Raw genomic sequence first — 6,000 nt, forward strand, 5'->3', positions numbered from 1 at the left:
AGTTTTCTTCCAACACTGTACGGCATATGCATTTAAGACACAGCAGCAAAGGTATGTTACCTTTATTGAAGTTCCTGCTGCAGGCACCATAGTCCCTGTTACAGCAGCTCCACGGCAATGGTATACGTAACCACTGATAGGGGTGCCTCACAGAGCATGCGATACTGATCGTGCCTGCTGTATTTCCACTGACTGTAACCTGTGATGTCACGCTGCATAGAATCTCATGACAGTGTTCATGTATGAGTAGGGGTCAAAGTTATTGGTTATTATACAATTTCGTTCAAAGTTGGTGTACAGCCTTTTGTTATTAATGGAATGATGATATCAAAATTTCAGATTTTTGTGTATACCTAAAAGTCCTAAAACAGACGCTTATATTTTAAAGCCCAGTTAGGAAAAATAACAAATTGACTTTCACTATCATTTGAAGCTATTACAAAGTTATCAGTGGATGAGAATCATTGATAGAGTGTATGTGGGACATACGTTAAAACTTAATATGTCAGTTTATGTAAAACCTCGTACAAATGGACCGTGGGAAAATTATGGTACAATCACGATTCAGATGACGTATGTCGGTGTGAGCTTGCTCTTATATAAGAGTAGCCAGAATGAAAGTTAGAGGCGGAATAATTTTATTTATCAATTTGGAGAATGTTTTGAACTTCGCTTATTTTGATTAAACAATATAGTAGAAACTGAATTTTTACTGTCATTAATTACTATCAGATTAGTAATAGGATAAGGCAAGTTTTGCCGCGAGAATGATCTGGAAGGAACATTCTGATTGGTCATTTAGATCAACAGTCTATCAGAATTAACCTGTTCCCGTGCGAATATAGGGAGGTGGGCAGAGAGTAGGGGTGATCGAGGCAACCACTTGCTATCTGGCCTACGGATAACAACACCATGTTAGATAGCTCCATAAAAATAGTCTGTAAGATGAAAAACTAGTGAGTTCGTTTCTGTTAGAATGTGTCGTGACTAAGGCGACTGGAGTTACAAACCTTTTAATGAAATTTTGGTGTTTCTAACATAAATATTTGGAGATTTGCGTGAAAGTTCTGATCGTAGTTAAAATTCCGTGTGGCATATTTCGTGCTGTGTACGGAATACTTTGGTGAGCACATCTTACTAAGAAGACCACGGAAACGACCGAACGTTTAACTCGCAAATAGTTTAGGGTCTGTGACTGTCAGATCGTGAAGATTAGTGGGATCGCACTTGCAAAAATTCTGGCTCATTTTCAGATGAAACTATGTTGCACAGACAGTGAACTTTGAATGATAGAGATAAACGTAGTAAATACGAACTTGATAACCATTTATTGTTTCAGTACGAATAAAAAGCAGATTCAATCTTAATATTAAGGGGATTCTGCAAGTAGATTTCATCTTCCGAACGCTCGATTTTTTAAATACACTCGTGGAAATGGAAAAAAGAACACATTGACACCGGTGTGTCAGACCCACCATACTTGCTCCGGACACTGCGAGAGGGCTGTACAAGCAATGATCACACGCACGGCACAGCGGACACACCAGGAACCGCGGTATTGGCCGTCGAATGGCGCTAGCTGCGCAGCATTTGTGCACCGCCGCCGTCAGTGTCAGCCAGTTTGCCGTGGCATACGGAGCTCCATCGCAGTCTTTAACACTGGTAGCATGCCGCGACAGCGTGGACGTGAACCGTATGTGCAGTCGACGGACTTTGAGCGAGGGCGTATAGTGGGCATGCGGGAGGCCGGGTGGACGTACCGCCGAATTGCTCAACACGTGGGGCGTGAGGTATCCACAGTACATCGATGTTGTCGCCAGTGGTCGGCGGAAGGTGCACGTGCCCGTCGACCTGGGATCGGACCGCAGCGACGCACGGATGCACGCCAAGACCGTAGGATCCTACGCAGTGCCGTAGGGGACCGCACCGCCACTTCCCAGCAAATTAGAGACACTGTTGCTCCTGGGGTATCGGCGAGGACCATTCGCTATCGTCTCCATGAAGCTGGGCTACGGTCCCGCACACCGTTAGGCCGTCTTCCGCTCACGCCCCAACATCGTGCAGCCCGCCTCCAGTGGTGTCGCGACAGGCGTGAATGGAGGGACGAATGGAGACGTGTCGTCTTCAACGATGAGAGTCGCTTCTGCCTTGGTGCCAATGATGGTCGTATGCGTGTTTGGCGCCGTGCAGGTGAGCGCCACAATCAGGACTGCATACGACCGAGGCACACAGGGCCAACACCCGGCATCATGGTGTGGGGAGCGATCTCCTACACTGGCCGTACACAACTGGTGATCGTCGAGGGGACACTGAATAGTGCACGGTACATCCAAACCGTCATCGAACCCATCGTTCTACCATTCCTAGACCGTCAAGGGAACTTGCTGTTCCAACAGGACAATGTACGTCCGCATGTATCCCGTGCCACCCAACGTGCTCTAGAAGGTGTAAGTCAACTACCCTGGCCAGCAAGATCTCCGGATCTGTCCCCCATTGAGCATGTTTGGGACTGGATGAAGCGTCGTCTCACGCGGTCTGCACGTCCAGCACGAACGCTGGTCCAACTGAGGCGCCAGGTGGAAATGGCATGGCAAGCCGTTCCACAGGACTACATCCAGCATCTCTACGATCGTCTCCATGGGAGAATAGCATCCTGCATTGCTGCGAAAGGTGGATATACACTGTACTAGTGGCGACATTGTGCATGCTCTGTTGCCTGTGTCTATGTGCCTGTGGTTCTGTCAGTGTGATCATGTGATGTATCTGACCCCAGGAATGTGTCAATAAAGTTTCCCCTCCTGGGACAATGAATTCACGGTGTTCTTATTTCAATTTCCAGGAGTGTATGAATTTTCAGGAACTGATTTTCAACTCGAGTTACGCTGACTCTTTGTGGTAAGTATTAGGTAGTGGTTTCATCAAGGCTGCTTTCAACAGCCTAGGAAGCAACTGCTACTACAGAGTGAAGGGACGTCGGAAGGAAGGAATATCGAGGTAGGTGGACTAATGATAATTCAGAGAGAGAACGAAGATGACCGTCCCCGCCCTGTTTTTTTTTCTTTATTGTGATTTCATTCCCCTGCTCCATATGGGTAGGGGAGGGCTGTCAGCAGAACAATCCGCCGCTCTTCAGCCGAGTGACACGACAACTAAAACAAAAATAAAATAATGCATACATAAGGAGATAAAAAAGGGGAACATAAAAAAGAGTAAGGGGAGAAAATGGAGGTAAAAAGACATGGACATGTAGACGTTCATGGTGGACAGTTAAAAAAGTCACCAGAAAGTTAAAAAACACAGTTGGCGATTCTTAAAACACAGAGAAGACACTGGACGCTCATGCACAGGTTAAAAGTAGGCCACAGTATTAAAAACACTCCGAAACAACACACTTAAAACCCACTTGGAGCACACACGACGAAGAATAAAACTAGCATGTGGGACCTGCCGAGGGAAAGGTCTACATCTACATCTACATCCATACTCCGCAAGCCACCTGACGGTATGTGGCGGAGGCTACCTTCAGTACCTCTATCGGTTCTCCCTTCTATTCCAGTCTCGTATTGTTCGTGGAAAGAAGGATTGTCGGTATGCCTCTGTGTGGGCTCTAATCTCTCTGATTTTATCCTCATGGTCTCTTCGCGAGATACACGTAGGAGGGAGCAATATATTGCTTGACTCTTCGGTGAAGGTATGTTCTCGAAACTTTGACAAAAGCCCGTACCGAGCTACTGTAACAGTTACTACGGCTTCTGACATCAAATGTAACAGCGGTGTTACTAAATGTGACACTTCTGTCACTCAATGTAACTGGGTTTTCTCTTTTGATGCTGTCAATTGTCAGGATGAGCATTCTCAAGCATTCTGTCAGGGTGAAAATATTAAATAAATAAACTTTTCTCTCTTACAAAATGTGGGCAGGGTGGGTTCTTCCTTGGCTCGGGTATGAGGTCGAATGAAACATCATTTTTACAAAAGATAACTTTTATTGAAAGTTTCGTACAGCTGTTATCTTACTGGACGTTCTGGTTCGGAGAGCGGCAGCCGTGTCGTTTGCGTAGCCTTCTGCTGCGGCAGCGGCGGCGGCGGCGGCGGCGGCGTCTGATTACGCGTAGCGGTGTGTATCTCGTGTCGCCGTCTCGCCCAGCTGACCGGAGACGCGCAGCGCGAGGTGGCCTGTTTAATTATTGCGAGCGACGTCGTGCATCGGGTGGTGATACCTTGAATGTGGCGTCCCAGTGTTTCTCTTCTCTAAGCGGCCGCGTGTGTTGTGCGTCGACCAGCGGAGCGGCGCGGCGGGGGAAGGCCAGTGTCCCGGACTCGAACCACGGACTCCCGCTTGCCAGTCTTCGGCTGTCAGGTCTTCATCCAGCTCACAGGTGACTGCTGAAGTGAGGCCGTCTCCTTCCCGTCCTCACGAGTCACCCGGGTATGTAAAATCAGACTTCAAAATACCTTTTAACTTCTTCTTCTGGCACTGAGGCTGCTGCTTGCTATTCCATTACAGCGGCGGACTCGGTGCGTCTGTGCATGATGTAGTCTCTTCTTGCATGACGATCTTCAGCACCGAAACTAACTTAAAACAACTGCTACGCTTCTTCACTTCTTCGTCTTCTTCGTCGCTCGTCTCCGTCTTCGTCTCCGTCTTCGCCTTCGTCTTCCTCTCGTCTTCATCTACATCTTCATCTACCTCTCACGGGCCCACTGCGTCTCGCGTATTTATTCACTTCAGTTTACTGGAGGTGAACGACTTCACGGCCATTGCCTCTTCTGTCACGTTGAAAAGATTCTCGAAGATTCTTCTTAACGTCGGTCATTGGCTCTTGGAATGTAGGCGAGGGCCTTTGCTCGCATACGACAACTGAGAAACACGTGAGCCGGTCATTGCCTCTTCTGTCACGTTGAAAAGCTTCTCGAAGAATCTTCTTAACGTCGGTCATTGGCTCTTGGGATGTAGGTGAGGGCCTTTTGCTCACATGCGACCACTGTGAAACACGTGAGCCGGTCGGGCGATGCCCTGACGGCTGAATCGACAGCGCCCGCTTATGTGGAACTTGCTGACTTCACGGTCATTGTCTCTGCTGTTCGGCCCGGTGAATGCCAGTATGTAACTCTCTAAACTAGACCAAGTTTTTCATTTATATTCTAATTTCTACTTCACTTTGATTTCACTAATTTATTTACTTAAGTACCACTCAACATTCCTCCACCCTTCGGAGAAATTCGCCCTCGAATTTACTACTCAACACTACTGAGCGTCTCTCCTGCAGAGTCTTCCACTGGAGTTTATCTATCATCTCCGTAACGCTTTCGCGATTACTAAATGATCCTGTAACGAAGCGCGCTGCTCTCCGTTGGATCTTCTCTATGTCTTGTATCAACCCTATCTGGTACGGATCCCACACTGCTGAGCAGTATTCAAGCAGTGGGCGAACAAGCGTACTGTAACCTACTTCCTTTGTTTTCGGATTGCATTTCCTTAGGATTCTTCCAATGAATCTCAGTCTGGCATCTGCTTTACCGACAATCAACATTATATGATCATTCCATTTTAAATCACTCCTAATGCGTACTCCCAGATAATTTATGGTATTAACTGCTTCCAGTTGCTGACCTGCTATTTTGTAGCTAAATGATAAAGGATCTATCTTTCTGTGTATTCGCAGCACATTACACTTGTCTACATTGAGATTCAGTTGCCATTCCCTGCACCATGCGTCAATTCGCTGCAGATCCTCCTGCATTTCAGTACAATTTTCCATTGTTACAACCTCTCGATACACCACAGCATCATCTGCAAAAAGCCTCAGTGAACTTCCGATGTCATCCACCAGGTCATTTATGTATATTGTGAATAGCAACGGTCCTATGACACTCCCCTGCGGCACACCTGAAATTACTCTTACTTCGGAAGACTTCTCTCCATTGAGAATAACATGCTGCGTCCTGTTATCTAGGAACTCCTCAATCCAATCACACAATTGGTCTGATAGTCCATAT

This window comes from Schistocerca cancellata, chromosome 4, assembly GCF_023864275.1.
Source record: "Schistocerca cancellata isolate TAMUIC-IGC-003103 chromosome 4, iqSchCanc2.1, whole genome shotgun sequence".
Classification (NCBI taxonomy): domain Eukaryota; kingdom Metazoa; phylum Arthropoda; class Insecta; order Orthoptera; family Acrididae; genus Schistocerca; species Schistocerca cancellata.